This window comes from Haliotis rufescens, unplaced genomic scaffold, assembly GCF_023055435.1.
Source record: "Haliotis rufescens isolate VD_foot unplaced genomic scaffold, xgHalRufe1.0.p SCAF_13, whole genome shotgun sequence".
NCBI classification, from domain to species: domain Eukaryota; kingdom Metazoa; phylum Mollusca; class Gastropoda; order Lepetellida; family Haliotidae; genus Haliotis; species Haliotis rufescens.
Genome location: NW_025963813.1, coordinates 16,516,726 through 16,529,135, shown reverse-complemented (window position 1 = coordinate 16,529,135; position 12,410 = coordinate 16,516,726). Strand labels below are relative to the sequence as shown.

Genomic DNA, 12,410 nt, shown 5'->3' with positions numbered 1-12,410 from the left:
ACCATGTTGATACCTGTGTTGTATAAAATATTGTCTCAGTATGTTATTTAAAAGATTTGATAATCTAGTATTGATCCTTTAATGTTAAATCTTCTTTTAAGTTCTTCAAACGAAAGAAAACCATTATTATGACAATATAATAATTAAATTACACAAACATTTATAAGGTATTATTTTTCATATTGATGATTCAACCAAAATGGTACAACCATTATTTGTTCTATAGTTGTACTATCCCCAAGATTGTGTTTCTTAAAGTATTTTCCCCATGCAGAAATAACATCTTTCGTTTGCTTTGTCAGCCCCAAGCAAAAAGATGTATTGAAATGGCAAGTTTTTTGTGAATTTGTCTGTGACTCTGCAAATGTCTTTTAAGACTGGAGAGCTTAAATGCATCAATTAAAGATTCCAGTTCCATCATTCTAAGTCCCCACACATCATATTTTCTAACAGTGTTAATTCTTTTAACTTTATCTTTTTTGTCATCCATAGAAACGTGAAAACAATTAAATTGATTTGGTCTAAGAAACTTAAATGAGGGTTTGGGAGTGCAGAAAAAAATATGTACTGGAGAAGAGAAACATACGTTTTTTTGTGACAGTGACAGTATTTCTTTTATCCAAGTTTCATAAAATTATTTTTATGTTGTCTATTCATTTCTTTGCGTGATAGTAAGTCTCCCTCCTGCCTGCATCCCCGTTCTTATGTTCAAAATGCTGAGCGAAATCCATTTTGTATAATACAAGATGTTGTTATTCAAATATTTATCCATTTGATCATATTGTTCCCAAAGCCAATACTTTCATACAGTATATCATACAGCAATCTTATATTACGACAAATACATCTTCCTGGGAAAAACTCGGTTTAGTTTTCATGATGTTGTGTTGTTTATTAAAGTATTTATCCACTGGATCATATTGTGCCCAAAGCCAATTTTTTCTAATACTTGCAATATAAATGATTTGGAAACAGTGTCAAATGCGTTTTCGAAGTCGATTAATGAAAGAAGTCCAAGTTTGTTTTCTTTTCTAGTTTCATACAATATATCATACAGCAATCTTATATTTTGACAAATACATCTTCCTGGGAATAACCCGGTTTAGTTTTCATGTATAACAATGTCTTATGTTGTTTTCAATTTATTTGCAATATATGTATTCAATATCTTGTATAATGAATTGAGTGAGGTTATTGGGCAGCAGTAATGTTCTGTCTTTTTTTGGTTATGGAATGCATGTAATAATACCCCTATCCAATTTTGAAGTTATTTTTGTTTTTGTTTTTAAATATTTAATATATCTATGAACCCCCTTTGCCTCAGTCCTTCCAGAAAAGTCAAGCTATGGCTGAATATTGCCGATGTGACTATAAATATTCACTCACTCACCTCCTAGAAAAAATTGAATTATATTGAGTATCAAAACCTGGGCTTATATTGTTTTTCATTGATCTTACAGCTTCTAAAAAAATTTCCATAGTTATATCCTTTTCTAAGTTACCGTTGTGTGTTTAGTTTAGGGGTCAGTATTGTTACGTGTCGTTTTGAACACTGAAACAATATGTCAACCCAGAAATCTGTACGTACAAGTCGTATACAAGCAACAAAATAAACTAGGTTAACAAATCAACACGAACTACTGCATAGCAATTAAAATGGCAGTGCACGACAGAGCTGTTGTACAACATTCAACGCCAATATTTAATATGATGGCTGTGGTCAGTATCAAATATAAAACTACAGTGGTGATAGCAAAAGGCAGGGATAATAGTATATTTTCACCCAGCGGCGACAGTGGTCAAGCGTCCGAGATGGGCAAGGCACGGAATCAGGGATGATCAGCGATCCTCACATGAAAGTTGATACTTAAGCGATGAACATGCGTGAGAGATACTGGAAGATTCCATACAGTACCCTCACCAGTCTCACGTTACCAGAAGAGACAGAAATGTCTGCATGAGTCCTCAGCCAACCGGAAGCTTACACGCCACACTGGTATTTAAATATAGTAACTTCCTGACGACTGATCCCTGTCCAAACACAATGGAATGAGCGTCTACCGAATCCCAACAGAAACAATGTGACACAGCTATAATCTTTGCTAAAATACACTGCCATATAACTTGTACACTAACTACATTGTAGTTTCTAAAACTGGTATGATGGTAGTGAGTTGGGTTTATCGCCGCTTTTAACAGTATTCCAATTACATCACGGCATGTCAGCTTAATGTGGGAGGAAAGCCCGAAGTGATGCAGGTCTCAGACATTTACCACTTCGGTGAAACCCACGAGCACGGGTATGGTGCTGACAAATCTTGAAACATAATTGGGGCGAACCGGAATTGGAACCCACAATCATAGGTTTCTGGCGTGCTCAAGGGACGCAGCGAATCGCGGCGCTTTAGACGACTGGGCCACCCGTGCATCCTCCAGGGATGGGAATATACATTCGACAAATATTGTTGGGTACAGGGTATTCAGGCGCAGAACTTTATTGGTAATAAATACCCATTTCCGATTTTGAGTTATTTTGCAATTCATCGTTCTCATTTAGAGCCAAACGAACTGTTGCTGAAACAGGATGAACCTGCCTGTAAATAGATCTCTCAAGGGCGCAGCGACTCACGCAGAGCATGCTCTGGCATAATGTCAGTATCGAGGTCAGTAACAATGACGCAGACATACATCAGAACACCACGTATTCGCAATGCAACTCGAGGTTGGAATATAGGCTTATAAACGGACGACCTCTGATCACAAGACGTTAAGGATACATACAATACAATAATGGTTGATTGAAATCATTCCGAGCTCATTTCGAATATAGTGTTGATGTGAGGCTTTCGGGCGCGGACAGAATTATCATTCAGGTATGTTTGTTTTATGTATTCTTTATGCTATGTCATGCAATTCGAAAATGACACGTATCGTATCATTGTGGTTACACAAACGTTTCGCAGAGCAGAGCTCAGGGGGTAAGCACTTGTGAGCACCATTGTACGTGCTTAGTGTATTAATAAACAAAGTGCTGTGAACTTCAACAGGAGACGCCATGGATGTGAAGGTCAGCTTATCCACTGCATCACAGAACAACCATCCACTGCCCGATGATACAGAACACTCGAACCGTAAGTGTGCGCTATAAGGGATTGGCCATTTGATATTCCTGGAGACAATGTTCGTACTTTGTTACAGAAAATAGTTTTAGAATTGCTGTTAATTTACCAACATTTGTTTGTTTGTTTGTTTGTTTGTTGTTTAACGCTGCACTCTGCAAATAACGACGGTCTGTAATAATGGATCAGACAATCAACTGTTTGACATCATGAGCATCGATCTACGCTATTGGGATATTGTGACATGCATCAACCGTGTGTGTGTGGCTCCTTGAATTAGTCCGGACTTGTACAGATCTTATAGCGTTAGTCCACTGAGATACCATGTCCCAGTTTATCATTAATACCCCTCATAGAAATGGTATACTGACTCAGAGCCGACCAGTCCTTGTGCTCAAGACCAATTCTAACGTTCCGGTGGATGTTGCTGTGGATACATGGATGTCGTCATTGGTTACAAGGGGGCACCGGTGGACCAGTCGCCTAAGGCGCCGAAATTGGATGTGCAGAGGCGTGTCCCTTGGGAACGTCAGAAACATGGATCGTGGGTTTGAATCCCGGTTCGCCCCGATTATGTTTCTAGGTTTGTCAGCACTATAACCGTGCTCGTGGGCTTCACCAAAGTGGTAAATGAGTCAAGACCTGCATCGCTTTCAATGTTTTTAATGTTTTGTCTGTTATGTATGGAATACAACGTCTCTATTTTCAGATTCGATATGCTGTTCTCAAAGACTGATCGTGGCATTAATGTGTTTTCTTGGGGGAGTTATGGTTGAGGCCAATAGGTCAAATCTCAGCGTGGCCATCGTGTGCATGGTCAACGACACCACCAGCAACTACATCAACGGTACAAAGACAACACAATCAGAGGCACATTCTTACTTTTAGATTAACACCTTATCCCTGAAAATATATAGTTTTAATAGAAACAAGCAACTACACATACATTTGAAAGTGACCCGAGTGCAGTGTGAACCTGTGGAAAATCTAGACTTGCTTCATTTGGACTTATAGCATACAGTTCAAGGACTGTCTCACCGTCTATATTGCAAACATCATACATGTTGAAAGACATTTAGTGTGTCGCATGATATCAATCATCTCGTCAAACCATGTCGTTAAAAAAAGTATATAAATTAAGATTGTTGTTTAATCTGAACAGATTTGTTTCTTTGGTTGGTTATTGTAAAACGCCGCACATAATATTCCTGCTAGAGGACTGCTACTGATGCCCGTAAATATATTAGTCTGAACCGGACAGACCAGTGATTGATATGAAGAGCACATTTCGGGGCACAATGAAACGTAATCATTCATACCTGAGCACACAGTCCATGAAATCGCCTCGCGCGATACACATTCGTTCCTTGGGAACAATTCTGACCCAGAATCCCATCGGACGCCCAATTAGAAGTGTGTAGAAGACATGTAACTGTTTATTTATAAATGAAAGGTCAAAAAGTAGTAAAGCAGTTGGGATTGATAAATACATAGCTTCTAACGATTTCATGTTTCTCCATCGTCAGTCCTGAAATAACGTCATGTGTACAAACCTGTGAGGTTTGTACACGTGACGTTATTTCATGACCCGTGACTACATACTTTGTGGTGCAGTCGCTATTTGTAACCACTGAATCAAGCCGCGGCCTTCTTCCATCTTGAGGTTAACCAGCTGAGGTTGACCAATAAGCGTTCAGATTACACAAAGCACAAACGGCAATCTTCAGGTTCAACATGTGGCACACTGCTACGCACTGCTTCAACATCAGACAGTGTTCCCACAAAATCCATGAGTTATACACGGTTTAATTTAATTGTCTGACGAAACATAGGCACCTACACATCGCAAGATTGTCGCCTGTATTCACCGGCGATGAAAGAACATGCGTATAAAAACGGGAGGTAAACTGCCGGCTTAGAGAAAGGTTACACTTTAAAATCAGATTTGACCAGAAAGTTACAAACGTTATCAAAACGTTACTAGGCTGAAAACAGTTTCCGAAACTCTGCAAACTTACCGTAGCCATGGTACCCGTATCAAATACATCACCATCGAATAACCATCTCTGCCTTGTTTCATTTTCTGTCCCAATCAGACAAAGGTGTGTACTTTCGTTTTCCCGGCAGTTTATCAACGGTGATTGACCACAAATGTTGAGACACAAACTGTATTTCTAGAATGCGGAGTTCTACTTGTCAAAGGGAGAACAGTCTGGAATTCTCAGCGCGTATTACTATGGGTACATCGTAACACAGATTCCATCTGGAATACTGGCCGCGAAATATGGCGGGAAGTACGTCATGTTTATTGGGATGCTGATTGGCTCGACCGCCTCATTGCTTCTACCAATCAGCGCCCGGACGTCCATCTATCTGGTGTATGCACTGAGGGTGATTCCTGGGCTGGCCATGGTAGGTGGAAAGACGTAGTTTTGACTGGATTAGGTCTTATGAGTGAGTGAGTTAAAGTTTAACGTCACATTGGCATTATTTCAGACATATAGCGACGCATATCTCATGAGGCAATGTGTGTTTTTTTATAAACAGACTTAAAAAGTGGTTAACCTTGTGATGATGATGATGATGATGATGATAATGATGATGATAATGATGATGATGATGATGATGATGATGATGATGATGATGATGATGAACACTTAATTTTTTTCGCGATGTCAATGTGTGTGTTTTCGAAATACATCATGTATTACACGTTTTCGTCAGGAATTTTGCACGTTTTTAAAAAACAACAACACGAAAATACAAAAGAGAAATATGTATCTTAAAACCCCGTTAAGTCAAATAAAAGCAAAAACATGCATGTGAATATAATCTCCTGAAACACAAACATTAAACACAGACAAGTGGACATTGAATCCACGACCGAAATATCCAGTTAGAATCATGGACAATACTACAATAATACAATGTATATATTCTTTAAATAGGTAAGACAGATACGCCACCATACATTTCGTTCAAACAAAGGCAATTCATTCCGAAGGTCCAACAAGTTTATACTAATGTAAGATCTGGCAATCTCGACCTTTGAAAATATTCAAAAAGTGCGAGAATGCGAGAAATTCAGTAAAATGGCGTGTTATGCTTCTTTGGCGTTTATTAGACCACTAAATAAATAAATATCATCAAGATTTAGACGTTTCCACAATTTGAAAACGAATAAACTATTCCCTTTTTTTGTTGCACTCTCCCCAGGGAGTCTTTAACCCGACTATACAGTCCATTATTGGTAGATGGGCGCCGCCATTGGAGAGAACCATACTTACAGCTATCTGCTATTCAGGTCAGTGCTGTGTTCAAAGTGTCCACGATGATGACATACACGTTGAGAATTGAAATTCATCAAATTGAAGAGAAAAGTCAAATTGTAACACATGTTTACAGAGATATTTCCCAAAAGCCACCAGACAAAGAGATTTAAGATTCAAGAGATGACATTTGCAAAATGAGTGAGTGAACCTCGTACAGTTAACGATACCACGGCTATATCACGGTGTAAATAATCGAGGTTATCTCCCATATATTGAGAAAAATGTGTCGGAGATGGGTTCAACACTTCTTTGAGCAGTATTGCAGTTTAAACGGCGTGTCATCCTGATGTGGGAGGAAAGCCTGGAGTAAACATGTTTGATGACAACAGCGAGCAGGAAGATGGTGCTGATCATCATCATCATGGCGAATCTGGGTCTTATATTAAACCCCCAAACTCCAGAATGCTATTTCAAAAGACGAACCTTTCGGCAGAAATGTGGACTCTAAGAAGTCTTGAGTTCAGAGTGAGTGAGCATGGTTTTACGCCGCTTTGAGCAATATTCCAGCAATATCATGGCAGGGACACCAGAACTGGGCTTCACACATTGTTCCCATGCCGGGAATCGAACCCGGGTCTTCGGAGTGACGAGCGAACTTTTTAACCACTAGGCTACCCGACCGCCCTCTGGAGTTCAGAGCTGAACGCTCGCAATAAAGGTGAAGCCACAAATACTCATGCTGTACCTGTCCCTTAGTATTGTTTTAGTGTTGTTGATTTGACGAAACAAGAAATTGAGAGTACTGACACCTTCACACGAAGAATCATGTCCGATAATAGATCTCACCACCCTCGCTCTTCCCTCAATCGCTTATATTTACCAATTATATTGGGAGGGCGTGGTTTGATTAAGGTGGAGGCCCCCTATGACAGAATTGTATTGTGCACATTTGCTCACATTTATTTGTCTGATGATCCTCTTGTGAAGCATGTCAGGATTCATGATGAAAACAAAGCATTTCACAGTTTTTTTATGCGAGCCAAGGATGTGGGACATAATCACAATGTCAGTGTTGATTTTGTTGACAAACAGTATCTGTACTGCTGGACGGTACAGAAATGAGTGTCAACCAAGCGAAGTGCCATATCAAATCGGCTCAAGAGAGGCTATCTGAACGACAACTACATCGAGTTTGTGTGCAGTGTGGTGAGAGTCCTTCGCTTGGATGAGGTCGACTGGCCTGAAAAGTGAAACAGAAGGCTTTCTGTTTGCTGCTCAGGACCAGTCACTTCCCACTCGAAACCGTCAATGAGTGATTTTGCATCAAAATGTAAATATGAAATGTAGATTATGTAGTAAATGTAATGAGACTGTCCAACACATTATCAATGGATGCCTAGCTTTGACAAAAACACAGTATCTGAAGCCACATGATGGAGTGGCTCGGTCATTTTATTTTCGTCTTCGCAATGCTTGTGTTTTTTGACACAGAGGCCCATTCATGGGAGGACCCCGAATATGTAGAGGACGTCATGGAAAATGATAAATACAAAGTTTTGGGGGAAAGGTCCCTATACAGCCTCAGTCCTATCCAGGCCAACAAACCTGATCTTGTCCTTTTTGATAAATCTAATGAAATCATTTATATTATTGAATTGTCTGTCCCTTTTGACACTAATGTGATTGATTCAGGATACACATAATAGAATGGTACATGAATTCACACATAACTTACATCATATTATTCCAATATCTACAAAAACTTTGTCCTCCTAACTTCTTAAAAATATATTCTTAAAAAAAGGTAGGGATACTCGGAAATAACATAAAATTTCAAAAACCCTAACAGATATTAGTTTCTGGTTGTATGATAACCATGAATTGGGAACCATTACAACCTGTAGTGACGTATGACAGACGATGTTATGACCGCCAGTGATCTTGAAAGACGATGGGGGTTAAGATGGGAAATTTAGAAGTTGACGTTTTCTGGAGCAGTAGTGCGTAATACCGTCACGATTGGGAGTGAGTTTAACATATTGACAAACATGTTTCGATATAGAGACCATCCGTGAAGATCCGGGGTAGAATAGGTCTTCAGCAACCCATGCTTGCTGTAAAAGGCAGCTACGCTTGTCGTAAGAGGCGACTAACGGAATCGGGTGGTCAGGCCCGCTTGGTTGATGCATGTCATCGTATCCCAATTGTGTAGTTCGATGTTTTTGATGTCACTCACTGGATTGTCTGGTCCAGACTCGATTATTCACAGACCGCCATCATTTTGCGGGACAATTTCTTCTTCAACAAACAAACAAACACGCTACATGGAAACATCAACCTACTGATGATGTATGTCAAGCGTGGTCAAATATCACCGCCATCAGTAATAATGGCTGATGGGAAATCCAGCCAATCCTGCTCGGAACTCTGTAGTATGAATTTTCACGATTCTGTACATAGCGTTCATACTAAATTCTGCAAGTGTATACTAAATGTTAGTTTTAAGTCTTCGAAAAGTTGTATTAGCAGAATGTGGTCGATTCCCTCAATGAATTAATGTTCTGCCTAGAGTTATAACCTTCTGGAAAAGAGTCACAAGAGAGCCTTCTACAAGATATTCTAAACGATGTTACGATCCGTTGAAGAAATTAGATGATGTTAATTAGGTTTCATTTGTGCGAACTACCTTATTCCAGCCTGGGTTTGGACATGTTTGGATTTTCCATGAAGTCGGAAATAAGATCTATCCATGTGTTTGTTTAAACAAGATGTAAAGGCATGTACCAACAAGAGTGGTACAACGATATCAGAGAGTCGAAATCGTTAACTTACTTTTCAGATTTCAACCTTCTAACCACGACAGTTTACACTCACCTCGAACACCAACAACGTCCTGATGTAATTGTCATGATTCGCATATGAGAGCTTTCAGATTTCCCGGAACTCCTGAAACAGAAAATTAAAAAATGTTAAAACTGCAGCCATGTTACAGAAGACGAACATCACGTCTTAATGATATGCCGGGAATAGAGCAATATAAAACTGAAATATTTACCCCAGTACTCAGACCTTTTTATGAAAAGCTCCTACTCCTAATACAGAGTGAGTGTGAGTGAGTATGGTTTTACGCCGCTTTAGCAATATTCCAGCATTATCACGGCGGGGGGCACCAGAAATGGGCTTCACACATTGTACCCATGTCGGGAATCGAACCCGGGTCTTCGGCGTGACGAGCGAACGCTTTACCCACTAGGCTACCCGACCGCCCCCCTAACACAGTTAAAATCACTGTCAAACAACACAATACACTGCCAAATAAAAATACATATGAATAAAAGTGACAAAACCCTTTCTATATTCATAAGAAATTTCGGCTAAAAGCGGAGTCATTTGTATGATTTCCGACTCCATGTTGATCATGTGTTTATGAATCACAATCCATTAGTAATGATACCAGGTGTTCGCGAAAAGGTGAGGGTAACATGCCCCACCAGTACCTCACGTCACAAACACATGCACAAGCAAGTCAACTCTTCACGAGTACACAAAATAATATCCTGTTTTGTACAATGTATATATTATCACAGCATTTTGTAATGTCGTTAGCAAAGTCAATAGTTGACACGAATGACAATACCTTACAGAAAAAAGTCAACCCGTTTGGGTTTCTAGGAAGGGTAGCCTTGAACATATTGGTTGGTTACGTAGTTAGGTTTTTTTTAAGGCCGCACACAGCAATATTCCAGCTGTATGAAGGCGGTTTGTAAATAATCGAGTCTTGATCAGACAATCCAGTGATTGATATCATGTGCATCGGTCCACGCATTTGGGATCGATGACATGGTTCAACCAAGTCAGCGAGCCTGACCACCCGATCCCGTTATTCGCCTCTTACGACAAGCATAGTCGCCTTTAACAGCAAGCATGGGTTGCTGAAGATCTGTTCTATCCCGGATCTTCACGGGTCTCCTTGAACATTTTTTTTTTAATGTTTTTAACTTTTCGAAAATAGGACAAATAAATGAATCTATTTATTTATCAATAACGTGTTACACAACAAACCAAACGTTTAGGATTATCAGTTTGTATAAACTGTATGCACTTCCGGTCTGTTGGCACAATGACCTACTGTCATCCACATCGTTATTTCAAATAAACACATTATACAGCCTCAGAAGCACACAAAACATAGAAATGACCTAACTAATGAGTGAGTGAGTGAGTGAGTTTGGTTTAACTCCGCTTTTTAACAGTATTCCAGTTATATCACGGTGTGTCAGCTTAATGTGGGAGGAAAGCCCGAAGTGATCCAGGTCTCAAACGTTTACCACTTCGGTGAAACCCACGAGCACGGGTATGGTGCTGATAAACCTAGAAACATAATCGGGGCGAACCGGGATTCGAACCCACAACCATAGGTTTCTGGCGTGCCCAAGGGACGCAACCCAGCGCAGCGAATCGCGGCGCCTTAGACGACTGGCCACCCGTCCTAACTACTGACCTAGTAGTCGTGTGTATCAACACATAAACATACATTATCAGGACTGGTTGAAAGCGGCAGTAACTGGCTGTGAACTGCTCACTGGTGACTAACACAGGGCCTGCCAAAGCATAATGTGGAGCTAGGTCACGTGTTGATTTAACCGCGCTCAATTGAATCATGTCCCGAACGCGTGAAATTCCAAATATTAAATTCAGCGCGCCACACATGTTTTGTAGTAACAGCACATTTGCATTTTATGACCTGTAATTATACGTATATTAAGTTAATAAATGCCTAACGACATTGACGGAGAAAATAAAGTCAAATGTAAGCTGCCGCGGTGATGCAACTGTCACATCGGCTGTTTTAATCAGAGGTAGATAATGTGATTTGATACCTCTGATTGACCTTTACCTCAATAAAAGTCACTGAAAGCCTTTCCACTTTAATGTTCGGCTCTAAGAATCATATCTACCACAGTAGAATCATATCGCCCGCAGTAGAATGACTGAGGAAGGTTTTACGTCGCGGGGTAGAATAGGTCTTCAGTAACCCATGCTTGCCGTAAAAGGCGACTATGCATGTTGTACGAGGCGACTAATGGGATCGGGTGGTCAGACTCGTTGACTTGGTTGATGCATGTCATCGTATCCAAATTGCGTGGATAAATGCTCATGATGTCAATCACTGGATTGTCTGGTGCAGACTCGATTATTTACAGGCCGGCGTCATATAGCTGGAATATTGCTGATTGTGGCCTTAAACAACAAATAAACAAAAAGACGTTAAAAGATGGTTCATGTTGTTACCCTGCCTGGCGATCAGCATTAAGGGGCTAAAACAAGGACTGGTCGACTCGGAGTCAGTATACTGTGTCTGAGTCGGGTATTCATGTTAAACTGCGGCATGGTATCTCAGTGTGCTAGCACTTTAAAATCGGCATTAGTCCTGACCAGTACAAGCAGCCACACACACACGCACGCAATAATCTTGATCGCGACAAAATAACCAATTTCACCTCAATTCACCTCACCTTATGTTTTACCTGCTCTTACCTCATCTAATATCAGCTTATTGTATCGTACATGTACCTAACTGCACTCATCTTTTCACATAGATTCTTTTTGTATCCTATATGTACTTACCTGCACTTGCCTGATCTCATATCAACTACCAGTATCTTGTCTTAACTTAACTGCACTTACCCTACCTCATATCTTCTTATTGAATATCATCTTACCATATATCATTTTGGGGGCACGGGTGGCCCAGTCGTCTAAGGCGTCCTTTGCGTCTTTGGGCACGCCAGAAACCTATGATTGTGGGTTCGGATCCCGGTTCGCCCGGATTATGTTTCTAAGTTTGTCAGCACCATACCCGTGCTCGTTGGTTTCACCGAAGTGGTAAACGTTTGAGACCTGGATCACTTCGGGCTTTCCTCCCACATTAAGCTTACACGCCGTGATATAACTGGAATACTCTTAAAAGCGGTACTAAACCCAACTCACTCACTCACTCATATCATATTATTGTATC

At 40.2% G+C, this 12,410-nt stretch overlaps 1 long non-coding RNA gene across 1 annotated transcript; it reads left to right on the top strand.

Moving 5' to 3' along the window:
* Positions 1-2,529: 2,529 nt before the first annotated feature.
* Positions 2,530-4,007, top strand: LOC124124484. Its single transcript, XR_007220355.1, has 3 exons — positions 2,530-2,873; positions 3,048-3,131; positions 3,829-4,007. It is a non-coding gene; the product is annotated as an uncharacterized LOC124124484 (long non-coding RNA).
* Positions 4,008-12,410: the final 8,403 nt, after the last annotated feature.